Source organism: Pleurodeles waltl, chromosome 3_1 (assembly GCF_031143425.1).
Source record: "Pleurodeles waltl isolate 20211129_DDA chromosome 3_1, aPleWal1.hap1.20221129, whole genome shotgun sequence".
NCBI classification, from domain to species: Eukaryota; Metazoa; Chordata; class Amphibia; order Caudata; family Salamandridae; genus Pleurodeles; species Pleurodeles waltl.
In genome coordinates this window covers 610,680,980-610,696,368 of record NC_090440.1, presented here as the reverse complement: position 1 = coordinate 610,696,368, position 15,389 = coordinate 610,680,980, and the positions used below count along the sequence as shown (strand labels likewise).

The 15,389-nt window shown below is 44.0% G+C and overlaps 1 protein-coding gene across 3 annotated transcripts in view; it reads right to left on the bottom strand.

The window, feature by feature from the left end:
• Positions 1-7,480: 7,480 nt before the first annotated feature.
• The window catches only part of HRAS (HRas proto-oncogene, GTPase), a 300,976-nt gene continuing 293,067 nt past the window's right edge, over positions 7,481-15,389 (bottom strand). For all 3 annotated transcript variants that reach the window (XM_069223063.1, XM_069223064.1, XM_069223065.1), the window contains one exon: positions 7,481-13,395. The gene's annotated coding sequence lies outside the window, so the exon portion shown is untranslated. The remainder of the gene's footprint in view (positions 13,396-15,389) is intronic.

Sequence of the window (15,389 nt, the reverse complement as noted above, 5' to 3'; positions counted from 1 at the left end):
GAGCCCATCCATCCACCCCCCCCCACTATATCTTTCAACACAGCAATGCCAGTGTCTCAACCCACCAGTGTACCAAAAGAAAGTGAGCACCCTCAATAGGAGAGCTCACAGATCATCTCAGCAGCAGGGTTGTGCACTCCGAAGCAGAGGCCTACTGCTTTGTGATGCCACGGAAGGATCATGGTCAAGTTGCACGTTTAAAGTCGAGTCTGTTTAAAGTGTCCGCAAATATGACATCAGAGGTTGCCAAATGTCCAGAGGTCTGGAAGATGGTAGCAGAAGTTTGGCATATAAGGTTAGTTGTTCACTGCAGTACATTCAACCCAATCCTTAAATTTGGGTGCACACCTCCTGTCCCAGCAGCATACCACTCTTTTCTTAGCCAGTAGTAATGCCAATACCACATACCGCCTATATGAGGTAGACAATTGCCTGACATGTCTGAGCAATGGTATCTGCAAGGTCAACTGTGGGGCCTCTCTTACCATAACAGATAGTGCAGCTTGAATATCAAGCCAATAGAACTGTATTGCCCTACAGGACCATGCCAAATACAAAAAATGCCCAGTATCAGACGAAATATTTAAACAAATGAGGCAAAAAAGGATCAATAATATTAGCATGTTTTTATCTTGTACGTACAAGGGAAATAAGTGATTGGAGTATTTATGTCTAATTTAATTTTTTGATTTGATTCTGCTTTGAGTTTTTACTGATGTCACACTGATTTTGGACAATGCAAATAGTTTTGCAAAATTGTATGCAATACATATACGTTGATTGTAATTGATGAATTTAGAAAAATAAAAATATTTTTACTTTGTTAAAAAATAATTCTATTTTGTGACTAATTCCACACATACTGTAGCATCCTTATAATGTAACTTTGCGTGTACTGTGAACTTTTCAATACTGATGAAAAAGGGTTAACTTTCCAAGTATTTTCATGTAATGGTTTTAAAGGTGCGTGTCACACAATTCATTGTTTTGCTCTCTCGATGCGAGGGGGGGAGCAAAAAGATATGAATTAATTTATGTCCAATTTTAAGTCTGGACAGACAGGGGTTTCCCCGAGCCTTTTAGAGGAGAGCTGAAGGCTGGTCTTTTCTAACAAAGTTCTTTATAATACATGTATAAATACATAAGGTACGCAAATGACAGTGGCTCTTCCACTACAGTTTCTAGATTTGAAATTAAGTTTTCGTCTCAACCTAACATAATTTTGATGCTTTTTTTGGCCGGCGCTTAATACTTTTTTTAATTATATTTTGGTTAATTTCGGCCATCTTTTGCATTCAGTTCATTATCATTCTAATTATACATCTAGTGAATAATGTAATGTGAATGATGTAATTTGATCACTGTACACCTCATTGTTTTCTGCCGAGATTTAGTCCTAAAAAAGATAGCAAATAAAACGAATAATAAATGCAAAGTAATTAGGAAGGATATGCATATGTGTGTAATGCAAGCCTGTTTCATTTTAGCTAATCCCTTTTCATCTTGAATGTGGTCGGTATACCAAATGAGCTCCTTTGCATCTGATTAAGTTATCCTTGGCTTTGCAAGGGGAGGGAGGGGCCTCAGGGGTCGTGGTGGCCCGTGCCCCATGTTTAAGGGTACTGGCCCACCCTCTCAGGTGACAGCCGCTGCCAGCAAAAAGAGACACCGCCCTTTATGCCTGAGAACAGTGACATTGTTCCTGTGTACATTTCATATTTGACCTGGTCTTGCATTCTTTACGAGTGTTTTCTTTTTCGAGGATGTTGTGTTTCTGCAATTTTTCATGCATCGTATTTTTAATTTACACTGGTAATGTGAAAAGGGTTTGTGGGAAACTGGCCCTTGTTGCAGTTACACTCCCCCCCCCCAACACTTTTCGTCTGATATGGATGCTGACTTGACTGAGTGTGCTGGGATCCTGCTAACCAGGCCACAGTACCAGTGTTATTTCCCTAAAACTGTACCATTGTTTCCACAATTGGCACACCTCTGGCACACAGATAAGTCCCTTGTAAAAAGGTACCAGTGGTACCAAGGGCCCTGTGGCCAGGGAGGGTCCCTAAGAGCTGCAGACGGTGTTGTGCCACCCTAAGGGACCCCTCACCAAACACATGCACACTTCAATTGCAGATTGTGTGTTGGTGGGGAGTAAAAGGCAAAGCTGACATGGCATAGGTAAGTTACCCCTCTAGCAGGCCTTACAACCCTACGTCAGGGTGCACTATAACACAAATGAGGGCATAGCTACATGAGCAGTATACCTCTACAATGTCTAAGTCCGTTCTTAGACATTGTAAGTGCAGTGTGGCCATATTAAATACATGGGGTGGGAGTTTGTCATTACGAACTCCATAGCTCCATGATGGCTTCACTGAAGGCTGGAAAGTTTGTGTGTCAAACTTCTCAGCACAATCAACCCGCACTGATGCCAGTGTTGGATTTATTCTAAAAAGCACACACAGGGCATCTTAGAGATGCCCCCTGTATTTTACCTAGTCCTCTAGTATAGGACTGACCGGTCTGTGCCAGCCTGCCACTGGCAGACAAGTTTTTGACCGCATGGGGTGAGGGCCTTTGTGCTCTGAGGCCAGGTGCTTCACACCTCCCCTCTACAGGAACTGTAACAACTGGTAGTGAGCCTCAAAGGCTCAGGCCTCCTGTTGCAGTGCCCCGGGGCACTCCAACTAGTGGAGATGCCCGCCCCCCGGATAAAGTTCCACTTTTTACTGGCAAGTCCAGCAGGAAAATTAGGGAAAGTAGGGAGGAGTGACCACCTCAGCTGGGACCACCCCTAAGGTGTCCAGAGCTGAGGTGACTCCCTCCTTGCCAAATCTTCCATCTTAGTTTTGGTGGACAGGGACCAATAGGGTGAGGTTTGTGTCCCCCTCCCCAAAGGGAGTGGGACACAGGAAGGGTGTAGCCACCCTCAGGGACGGTAGCCCTTGGCTACTGCCCTTTGAGCCCTGTATTATCCCTAAATCCAGGATTATAGGACTCCCCTAAACCTAGTTCCCCAGATTCCAGGCGACCTCACAAGAAAGGACTGCTAAGCTGAAACCCCAGCAGAGAAGAAGAAAGACTAAAACTGACTTGGACCTAGCCCTACCGGCCTGCCTCCTGCTTCAAAGATCCCTTCAAAGAAAGCGCGCATCCTGCGGGTCCAGCGACCTCTGCCAAGCTTCCAGAGAACTCCCTGCATCACAGAGGACCAAGACCTCCCATAAACAGCGGCCATGCCAAGACAAAACTACATCTAAGGACTCCAGAGCCTCCCCGGATCCGTGAGTCCTGACCACTCTGCACCCAACGCCCACGGCCAGTGTCCAGGTGGTCCAACTGACTAGAGAGGATCCCCAGGTGATTCCGAGCAAGTGCCCACCCTGGGTTGACCTCTCCTGTCCTCCAGGATGACGCCTGCAGTATGAATCCAGAGGACCACCCTGACCGCGACAGCACCGGACGAAGATACCCGTCGCCAAAAGGTACACTGCATCTACAGCCCCCTGGCCTTGGGGAACCCGACCTCCAGTGCAGCAATGTTCAGCAGACAGCCCTCCTCCTTGTCCAGCCTGTGGTTTTCCTGAACCGACTCCCTGAACCCAGCCTGCAGCATCTAAGTGATCCCTGTGGTCCCCTCAAAGGAAAGCATTAGGCGCAAGACGCTGTGTTTACACCTGGCTGCCCCTGCGTGGTGATGGTATGTGTTCCGTGCTTACCTGTGCCCCCCCACCTCACTCCTCTGGCACTACCCTAAACCACTCAGGTGTGCCCTCCGAAGATGCAGGTACTAACATGCAAGCAGACCTGAATCCGAGCACCCCCAGTGTCCATAGGAGACCATGTTAAATTTGCCTCAGCTTTGACCTCTGTACCCGGCCGGCCCTGTGTTGCTGGTGGTGGGTGTTTGGTGTTAACTTGAACCCCAAACTGTGGACTTCCTAACCCCTGGAGACTGGAACTGTATGTAGTGTACTTATCTTTAACTTTTCTTCCCCCCAGGAACTGTTTCTGAAAACTGCAGTGTCAACTTTTAAAACATATTATTGGCATTTATTCAAAAACTGCATGACTTGCGAATTCGAATCAAAGTAATATTGATACGTATGTGAAATACATATTTATTGATGTACTTGCCTGCAACTTGAATCTTGTGGTTCTAGAAATAAATTAACTAAAGATATTTTTGATATATAAAAACAATTAGTCTAGAGTTAAGTCATTGAGTGTGTGCTTCTTCTATTGTCTGTGCGTGTACAACAAATGCTTTGCACTACCCTCTGTTAAGCCTAACTGCTCAACCACACTAACACAAAAGGGAGCATTAGTATTATCTACTTTAGCCTCTGGGGAACCCATGGACTCATTTTGATATAGTATATACAGAGCCAGCTTCCTACAGGATTGCTCCTCTGTAGCTATGTGAGTTCAGGTCCGGGAAGGGCCAAGACTGACAGCCGTAGAGTTTAGGCTTAGTGCAAATTTCTCACAGTGCCTGTCACTGGGTCACAAAGGGATTTAAGAAACATGCTCAACCAATCCCTAACCTCTCTGCAGTGCACACAAAGTAATGGTCAGGTGTGCCAATTGCAACTGCGATTATAAGCAAAAATGTGTGAAGGAGATAAAGAGCTGGCAAAATAGTGGCATTGTGAAAGTTAAAGAGAATGCAGTCCGTACAGTGAGTAGGTGCACTGTGCACGTGGGGATATTAGTGATACGAAGGAGATAAAAGGAAGTACATGCAAGAGAGTGAAAACACGGTGCTGAAGAGTTAAGAAATTAGACATGCATATTGAGCATCTGAACGATATGGGGAGAAAAACATAAATATCTAACAAAGTGGATGCTTATGAGAGTGGTGCTAAGAGAACTGGGGTGACAGACTCTCTGAAGGCCTTGGCCCTCATTACGAGTTCGGCGGTCTAAGGACCGCCATGTTGGAGGTGGCGGTCGTACCGCTGACGGCCGGCGGAGACTGCCAAATTATGACCATGGCAGTCTTCCCAACAGAAGACAATCAAACTACCGCCAGTGCGAACATGGCTGCCGCGGACGGCGGTAGGCACCTTCAGACTGGCGGGGAGCATGTTTCCACCAGACACATTACGAGGCTGCAGACCACTAGGCTTTCCGCCATGGTCGCACTGCCACCAAAACCCTGGCAGAAACCAACTCTATAGTAGGAAACACTCACTTTCAGAGATACATACGTGCCCAGAGCTGCCATGGAGTCTGTACTCGAAGACCTACCACTGCACCTGCCCACTGTCGACTCCGGAATCAGCACTATCACATTGCCATACAACGAAACATTTGTCACACCAAACATTATCTTCAGTGCAGGTGCGTGCATGGAATGCTTGTGGGTTGGTGTTGCGTTTGTAGGATGCAGTGTAGGGTGCTTGGTGGGGTGGGGGTGTTTGGTTTTGAGTGGTGTTTGTGTGTAGTTGTGATGTGTGTACAGTGTTGTTCGTGCAGCTGTGTGTGAAGTGTAAATGTGCCTATGGTGTACGAGTGCGAAGTAATGAGACTGTGGCTTCTCGGTGTATGTGGTGGTCGTTTCAGTCGTAAAGGATTGTGGGTTGTGTGTGGGTGTATTATATAGTGCAGTGAGTAGGTGTGCCTGGTGTGTGTATGCGTTGTCAGCTGTGGGGTATTCCAACTGTACAATGTGGTGCTCTGCTCTGACAGGAATGAGTTCTGAGCACAGCAGTTCAGATTGCCAATGGTTTTCTGCCATGGAAGAACCGTTGTGGTGAATTGCGGGTCGTAATCTGGTGGGTGGAAGGTTGTTGGCGTGGCGGTGCTGGAACCACCTCTTTCCCACCCTCCTGAGATCTAGCGTGTCGGATTTGTGGCTGTTTTCTGGTGGTCGGATGACTGACAACATGGCGGTCTTGCCAAAAGACTGCCAAAGTCATAATGAGGCCCCTTGTCTCTTCAACAGACAATACTAATGTTTATTCAGTCTGCTTAAAAAGTTTCAATTATTATAAATATATATTTATTTTACACATGCACAATCTTCATGGTCACCCTTCGTAGGTGGCTCCCTAGTTTCATCTGTGGCCCCTTGTTTGCCCAACCGCCTCCTCTTCAAAATCACATCCAAAGAAACCATTGCATTTCTTTTGCAGTGATTCTCGGGTGAGAACCATTACACCAGACCTAATGATGTCCTGAAGAAGACAGGTGAGATATCAGACTCTGTTAAAAGGGCGGAACACCCGCTGTGCTGTATGTAAATGAAAGTCTGACAGAAGAAATAAAATATGCTCCTGTTCACACAGGCAACTCACCTAGAGCCTGATTTTGAAGGATTTCAAACATAATAAATACAAAGCAGAAGATGTTGGTAAGGAAATACAACATAAAGGAATGCCCACTTTTTTTTTTGTTTGCTTTACCTATGCCAAGCCACGTCTGATCAGCATGCCCTAAATGCAGTGCCATTTCACCGTTCTATAAGATCTCTTATCAAACTCGTACTTGGCAAGAGCCTTACGATTCTGCCTGCATTTCCTGGGCTATTACGGAGGGTGCTCTGGGGCGCAACAGGCATGTGTGCCCACTTTGTGCACACCCGGGGCACTTTGGTATTACAGAATGCCACTTATGAAATACAGACAATGCTGCTGCACATGTAGCATCAGCGCTATCATTACAGGACGTTTCCTCATGCGTTTTTTTTGGGGGGGGGGGGGGGGGGGGTTATAGCCCCACGTAAAGGAGGGAATCCCTTCGACTGCCTGCACAGAATTATGGATGCAAACATGCCTTTAGGAGGCACTCTAAAAGCCTGCAACAAAAAAGTGGTGCACTTTCAGCCCTCTGGAGGGGAGCAAGGGAGTCCCAGGGACCCCTCAGACATCCCCTTGCAGGAGGGTGCAGCCACTCACTGTACCCGCCTGCAAGGGGATCTCTCTCCCATCTTGAAAGTGCGGGCGGATGCAACCTGCACTGTGAAACATGGAGACTTTGAAGCAGCTGCTCCGTACTTTACTTGAATGTGCTGCCCCAAGGGCACTGCAACTTTGCGGCTGCCCTGAAGGCAGCGCATTCACCATATTAAGGCACACTTTCATCGTTTGTGCTGGCCACCTGTTTAAGGTGCGCCATGAAGGAAACAATGAAAGTGCGTCCTTATAGTAATACAGGTCCTGGTGGGCTATGTGTAAAAGTGGCCTTGTAGAAAGAGCGACCCTCCAGCTCCAAACTGACAACCAGGACCTGCTCACAAAAATCCGACTGGGTTAGGAAGGCTCTTCAAAGATTACAACACAGTTCCTGCAACTATTCTCTGAAAAGACCTTTGTCTTACGGCAAGCATCATTAAACAAGGGTAGTTAATGCACCTGCAGAACTACTGCTTTCATTCCACAGACAGCGTCCTGTGGATTACAGAGGAAAACTACATGACTTGTAGCACTGAACAACCCACACTTGGAAGCACAGTACAAACATGAAAAACACAAAATCCATTGAAAAGTTTATTTCTTTCACAAACACAGTAATGTTAAACATGGACTTCCCTACATGGGTCACAAATGGGGGTGGTTGCTGCACAATTGTTTTTAGCTGTCCCCATCATATGGAATCCAGTCTCTTGATTCTGCTTTCTAAGGCACCACATCACCCAGATACTACCTTGCCAGACCTTCTTCATCTAACAGTGCTGTAGCTCAATTGTATCAGGTGCGGATTCTTCTCAAAGCGCTCTGTCATTCTTCTAGGTAGTTGTTTATTTCACAGTTCAACCCATATTGTGTCAGTGCAGAATGTAGTTAATCACCAATAATAAGGGTTATGGAAAGTCCTTTTTTGATGTCTGGTTGGGTTGTAAATCCAGTTGTGGCATCATTCGCTAGATGACCTCTCTAACATATGAAATCAGAGAACAACATAAGAGGACACTTAGTGGCTTCTTTTCGCTAAGTACAGGGACACGCAAGTTACATTTTAAGTATCAGAAGAGGCACTTATGGCCCCCATTAACAACAGTTACTTAAAATGAGAATTTAGACGTTGGGTGCTTTTTGGAGTTCCAATGCCACCACCATACGTTGCCCTACCAACTTGTACCTTCTAACTGTGCTTCACAGTTAGACACCATCTTAAGTCCAACATGAACTTTAATAAACCTATATATTACCCGATTATTGTATAGTTATACTGTATCTATATACGAAGAGGTGTGTGTGTTGGAGTGTGTATAATATATTTTTATCTATATATTTTGCTACAACATAAACTGAATGTACAGTTTGGCATGCATACAGTCAGAGTTTGAAAGCGACTGCATAAAAGAGATTACTCATGTGCCTCGAGGACGCATCACAAATACACATCGTACAAGCTGTATACATTGTCATTGAAATACAATTTACATGGAATGAAAAAGGAAGTTGTAACTTCATAGGCACATTAGTTAATCTCTGGAATTAAAAAAAAAAAAAACACTATTCTGGTGCGAGTTCAGCACAACTATAAACCTAAGCACACTGCATCTTTCAGAACTTCCAGATCACAAGTTCCTCATGGAGGGGGGTTAGGTTTGAAGGCTGTTTTCATATACTTGGTCTCAATCTTGTGTCATGCACCATGTGGAGAGATTATCTCCATCCCCGTATTATGGAGAAGCTGACAGGAGGCATCAAAGTCAACCTCTCATTCGCTCTTGTGTACTCTTGATCATAGGGATCACTGCTCGTCAGGGACCTTCACAATGAGTCTGTATTGAATTAAGCAATTCAATACCGACCATATTCACTTCAAGAGGGGCAGAGCAACACCGGCCCTCAGACTGTGCACTTGACGGATGAGATTGTCTAATCTGGAGATCGGGAGTTACACGGTTCCCTTCCGTCTTTCCACTAACAAGCAGCAGCGTATGCAGGACTCTCACATCTAGGAAATATGGGGGGTTTCTTTCATTGCTTAGTTCCTTGGGCTTCGTTTTCTCTCTAACACCTATTTCTTGCTTTCGCTCTTCTGAATTGAAGTGGAAAACATCCAGTCTAGCGGTAAGTACTGCGGGAAGCCCAGGTTTTCACTGTGCTGTATAGGGTGACCAATGCAGACAGACTGGAGCACAGTGTCCATGTGTCTTTTCTGAACGGTAGAGATAGACGAGCCCATAACACACAAAGCTGCTGTTTTTGCCATTACGCTCTTGACAACCGTGATCTCATAAAAACAGTTAGGAGGCTGCTGCCTTCATAAAAGCGAGCAAAAATTTGAGAGTTTCAGGTTATTGGCCCCATAAAGCACAGATACCAGTAAATTAAGGTAGCAGCCATTGTATATCCGTTCATGCTCCCAGAGGAGCTAATTTAGGAGTTGCGTACAATTCTATCGGATTTAAATACCGAAATATATGGGCTACCAATCAGCATGGACAAACTGTAAATGGAACACTTGGCAGCACATTTTTCTTTCATTAAAATGCTGTGGGAAGGAAGGCTGATGCAGGGCAGAACTCTTATCTAGTGTGCCACAGTGCCTCTCTTCGGCACTGTGCAGTTGTTCTGCAGCGTGATGAACTCAGAGAAGATAGTTTCACAAACCTAATGCTGTTAATTCAGTCTGTTCTCTGCACTCTTTGTGGAGTCCTGTAACAAAGTTTGTGCTCTTTCTTACACAGGTCGTGAACAGAAGACAGAGCGCTTATCCACAAAACTACTGGCACATGTACGCTTACCTTTCAGGTGCAATTGGCTTGACTGACAAAAGTAAGTTCATTTCACCAAAGGTGAACTGCCACTTGTGAACTCATAATTTCACATTATACAAATGAAGGGGATTTAACTTTGACAGTGGTTATGCCCTCATTAGTTTCTGCATACTCTCACATGTGAGTTTGTGGGCGTTCACAATTTTTCTCAATCCACTTTGGAAACCGTCAATGACTTACTCATGTCAGCGGCCGGGTTTCAGATCCATTTGGATCGTGGGAAACAGCAGGGAACACCACAAAATGTGTCGTGAAATGAAGGTGTTTTTCCATAGGGAGGAAACAAAAAACAGGTTAAAAAAGTGTAATCGCACTAATGAAAAAACATTTCTACTTGTGCAGTACATTTCAGCGTCTGGAAAGAGTCTCATGAATGTAAATGCAAAGTCAGAAATTGGCTCTAGGATAGCACATGACTTGACAGTTGCAGCTTTTCAGTACTCTAGGAAACTGATGGGAAATTCAGACATTTCAAAAATCTACACTCTAACACTCCAATGTTTTTGGGACTCTGGCCCAGAGCATTTTAGGATGCTATTCGACATAGATTGTGGCTTAACCATTAATCCCTGCTTCCGGTTAGCCAACCTCTCAACCCCTTTGGGTGTGCAAATCTGCTTACTCAGTGCATGTTTTTATAGATTTTTGGGTTCTTGTGATACTTTGTGAGTGGATATCATTAACATTTCACAGAAAAATAGAATAGGAGAAGCCTATAACCTGTGGTCACTTCCGAGAAGAATGGAATTTAAAAAAAAACACACCATCAGTTTTGTGTCGGTCCTATCATGCAACGCAAAGCTGCCATCTTCTTGGGAACAGCCCCCTTGCCTTGCTATGGAGACTTCCTATCACCACGGTGGAATGAAATACAATGTAACGAGAGCTGATGCAAGGAGCATGAACCACATTGTACAGAGCCTTGAAAGACAATAGGAAACATGGGGCAGGGTAGAGCAATGTTATCCTTTCCATCAGATAATCAAATTGACAACTACTCGGGTCCATGCTAATAGAAAGAAATGGAAGGGAATGCACTCTGTGCTGCTTGTAACTCCTACTTACCCCAGTAAAGTATATTCAACCAGAAACAAGGAGATACAGTCTAGCTAACCTTCATGGATTCTGACACATGGACTCGCTGGAATTCTGTTTGCCGGGATTTATTAAAGGCACGGGTTTGCATCTACATTCTCTGCTCAGAATACTGACAGCCATCTTTGACACAGATGATCTATAAATCATGCGCTACAAGTTGTGCAAATAAGGGAGTTGAGATGGCTGCTTGCAGTGTTTTGAGTATCAGGCATTGCAAAGCCCAATAACTGAACTAACTTGCAAATCAGTGCCTGACCTCTTCTAACAGGTTTGGCAAGATCAAATTTCAAGAGGGTTGAAGATCTATCTTCAGCTGAACTGACTGCAAGTGGTCAACAGTCAAAAAGAGGCCCCCCCATTTCAGTGGTCTGTGCATATAATGTACAGGGGGAGGCCGGACTAGGGTACCAGGTGTTCTTCAATTTGGAACATTCACTCTTTACTGCTGTCCCATCACCTTCAATGATGTGATGTGATGTGATGTGGGAGGTCCTCTACATTACTTAATTTGAGTGTGCCTTTTTTAATTGGCCAACGCCATCCAACTTCCCTAAATAATTTGCATGACAGACAGTGTAATATTTCAGTCAACAGATTATGAGATCTAATGCTGCCAACAGAAGCATCGCCTTCTGTTTACTAAATAATGTGAGTTACAATTTATTACTAAACTGCATTATTTCAATCAGCCAATATTATTTGTGGTCTAAACGGTCTAAAACGTGCCACTGGAGTATGCTTTATCCATGTTCCTTTTTCCTTCTTCCTTTACGGACCATCAAATTCCAAAGAAATATCTACATCTGGTTCCTAAAGTGAACCTTGTCCAATTCCATCACTAACAGCTGGCATCAGAAACACTGCTCCGCTGCAGAAATCAGACATCACATTCCTCAACTGGACTGTTCACGGCACAAGTCTTGAGGAAGGCCTCCTTATGACAGATCTATACTGCTTTGTCCGGAGACCTAAACAGATCATCTGGCAGTGCACCAGTCTCAATTGGAAATGGAGTGAAACGTGGATACACAGAGTGACGTCCACCATGTTGGGCTTGATGGGATGCACTGAAGTTACCCTGACTAGTGTTTGGAATGGGGCTGTGCAGAGCTAAGCGTGAACGCTCTCAAGCTCAATAGTGTGTTCTTGTCAATGGAATTAAACACCTATTTTGGCCAAATAAATCACGATTTACATTGTAAACCCCATGGGTAACCTGTGAACTGGAAGTCCCTTTAAAGCCTAACTAGAAAGATGAGCCAAGTGTGCAGTGGTGACCCCCCATAACCAGGAACCCAATTGCTAACAGTGCAAATGGTAGCCAAGGCAAGACAATCTACCCATGCCCATAGAGAACTGCATAAAGGTTAGATATAAACATTATGAAATCTGAAAACAACCACTATAAAAAAATGTTTAACATCCAGAATTCTGTACATTCATTGAAATACGGACCTAGAAGACACACTGTGTTATAAATACTGCATTGTCCAGAGCATAAACAATCACCAGCGCTTTAAGAAAAGTCCCCGCTTTTCTGAGTCTCCATTGCTGTGGTGGCACTGGCAGAGAATAAATAAACAAAGGGGCGAATTACTGCTTACCAAGAAGCAGAAAGTAGCACTCAGTGTAAAACGTCAGCACCACCCTCAGGAAATGCATTATCCTGCTACTGGAGAGAGCGGTGCAGTACTGAACACTGGTAAATGAACCTCGCTAGTCCCTGGCACTCTTGCACTGAGGAACGATGAACCAGCACATCAAAAACTTTGTTGAAACAGAGGAGGCTGCTTGGGTGTCGGGAGGTGAGGGAGCCCAAGACAAATCTGTCATGGTCACGGAATATGCACCATAAACTACGTCAACACATTTCCTGGTTTGTGGATATTTGGAAAGGGAATGAGGGTTTATGAACTGGCAATTAACATCTTATGAATATTTCTTTTAGCTCTGGTGTACTGTTTTATCGTTTGAAGAACCAAAAGAAATAAAAAGAGAGTCTCCTCATTCTGGTATCCCAAACCACCCAACTCTTCTCCATAAAACTGCAGCCCTGTCGAAACCAGATTGACCCTCATGTTGGATTCCAGTAACAACCCACCACACAGAACTCCCTTGTCCAAGTGGTCTTTGCTTGTAGTCTGCTACTGACAATAACATTTAAAAGAAACATATAAAGGTCAATAAAAGCAGTGCTGAAATTCCAAAGAACAGTTGAGGCCAGACAAACGGAATCAGTGTCAGAAGCATAAAATAATAATTCACGGTGGGTCTGAAGCTGGGACTTCAGCAACAGGAAAGGATGAGAAGTCTTTATTAACTGAAGCACCTTTCAGTGGGGGAATTTGTTACGAATAAAACCTCATGACATCCAAGGCAAAAGAGCCAGGGGTTTGAAATGGCGCTGACCATTCTTGTGTGCGTTTCTTCAAGATTATTATTTTGTTTGCTTCCGGGTGTTTCTTTTTTTTTCCTTTCCTTGTCCTTCATCTCCTTTGTTTGTCGCTGTGCACCATCTGGAGAGATTACCTCCTCTCTACATAAAACCAGGGCCATGTCAACTGAAATAGATAGGTAGAAGACAAAATTACTAACGTCCCATCTATTTATTAAGACCACATCACGTTTATGCTCAAATAAATGCACAGGCTGCTTATCAAAGCAAGAGTAAAATTTCAATTACTTACCCTAACACACAAATCAGTCCACGGAATGGCCACCAGAATACCCGATAGCCCAAGCAAGTTGAGGATTGGATGTCATGCATGTGATCATAGGTTCACACTCCTGTACGCATTAATGAGGTCCTTTAGAGATTGGAGGTAGTGACGCATCTGACATACAGCTGCTGAAGCCCTGCTTACCAAACTGGAGGATCCCCTGCCCCAGTCAGAAGTTGGGGGTCCGCAGGATTTCCAACAATGGAACCACAACTGGCCTTGCTTTCAGAAAACCTTAACCTTAAGGCCCATCGACCGCAGGGCTGTCAAGTCACAGTGAAGGTCGAGCTGCCCTTCTTAGGGTGGGACAACATCAATAGATTTTCCTGCCTGGGTTCGCTGAGGCATCGAAATCCCAGCCATGGAAATCAATATCTGGTCCTCATGTGCAGGATGAAATGGCATTTCAGAGCCATTAATAATTTAACACTAACTCCTGCTCTGAGAGTCTGTTTGAGCTAAACAAACAAAAATGAAGAGCAGGGACAAAAGAATATGGGGCCTAGTTGGCATTTCATTCAGCCTACAGTGGAACTGCTTAGAGATCAACGCCCTTCAGGCAGGAATCAGTAAACAGAGCCGGGGACCCCCTCCAGGTGAGTGGAGGACACTCCCTCCGGAAACCTCACAGCCCGGCAGGATGCCTTCTCTACTCAATGAGGCCCAATGGCAGAAGGCAGTTCTTTTAGAATTCAGGCTCAGATATTGTGGAATTATCTGCTTGATAAATTTAGACTTAACAAGCTGCTATTTGGAAGAGAAATTAAAAACACTCTTTCACTCTCTAGAACTGCTGCCTCCCGCCTGCTTCCAGCCCCTATGAGTAGATTTGATCACACAAACATTTTCAAGCTTTGTGATTTTTTTTAATCAGTGCAAAACCAATGTTTGTATATATGTATATATATATATATATATATATATATATATATATATATATATATACCAAATTTACCTACATAGCTTTGAGAATCTGGTCGGTGACATTTTAACACCGAGCGTGCAAACTTCATCTAGTTGAAAAAATGTAAATGTTTCCCCACTGATATAGTACTAAATATGTACTCACAATTAATGCACCCACCGGAAATGAGGCACAGTGAGATGAAGTGATTTGCCCTGGAATTACACAATGTGGTCAAGTGCAGAAGATCATACAGTCAGCTTTCTCATTGATCCTTATACAGAAACCCAGACACTGGACCACAAGAAAAATATGGGTTTATTCACAGTAACATTTGTCAAATACAGTAAATTTACCAGAGCATTTCACGAAATGCTTCTTCTCAACATAAATGAAGAAAAACAGCAAATGGTACATTTAGAAAAATGATAAATGCTGAACACTGCTATAACCAGAATGCTAGTCTAATGAGTGTACTGTCATATTTACATTCCTACCTTGATCATAAAAATATCCTAAACATCTCCATTCATTAACGGAGCCCCCTCAATGCAGAACCTGTGAATCTTTGGCACAAAGAGAGCTGGTATATTGTGAGTTTGGTATAATCTGAAAAATAGCAAAATCAGAAAAATGACAAAATCTGAAATGTGGCATAGTCACAGCTTTGCTAGAATCTAAATCCTGATTTACCATGAGCCCGGACATAATCAGAAGTTATCATCAGAACTCTGATTTAATGAGAACGCTGTCATAATGAGTCAACTCAATGCGCGGCAAAAAATAGGACAAGTGGACATTTTTCGACGTACACTTCTGAACCATTTGACTATTGGACATGTAGATATTTTATAAAATAGACATCCATGTGACTCGTTTTGTAGATGCGGAGGACCTCTGCATGACTGGGAAGCTAAAAGGGTCATGGGTG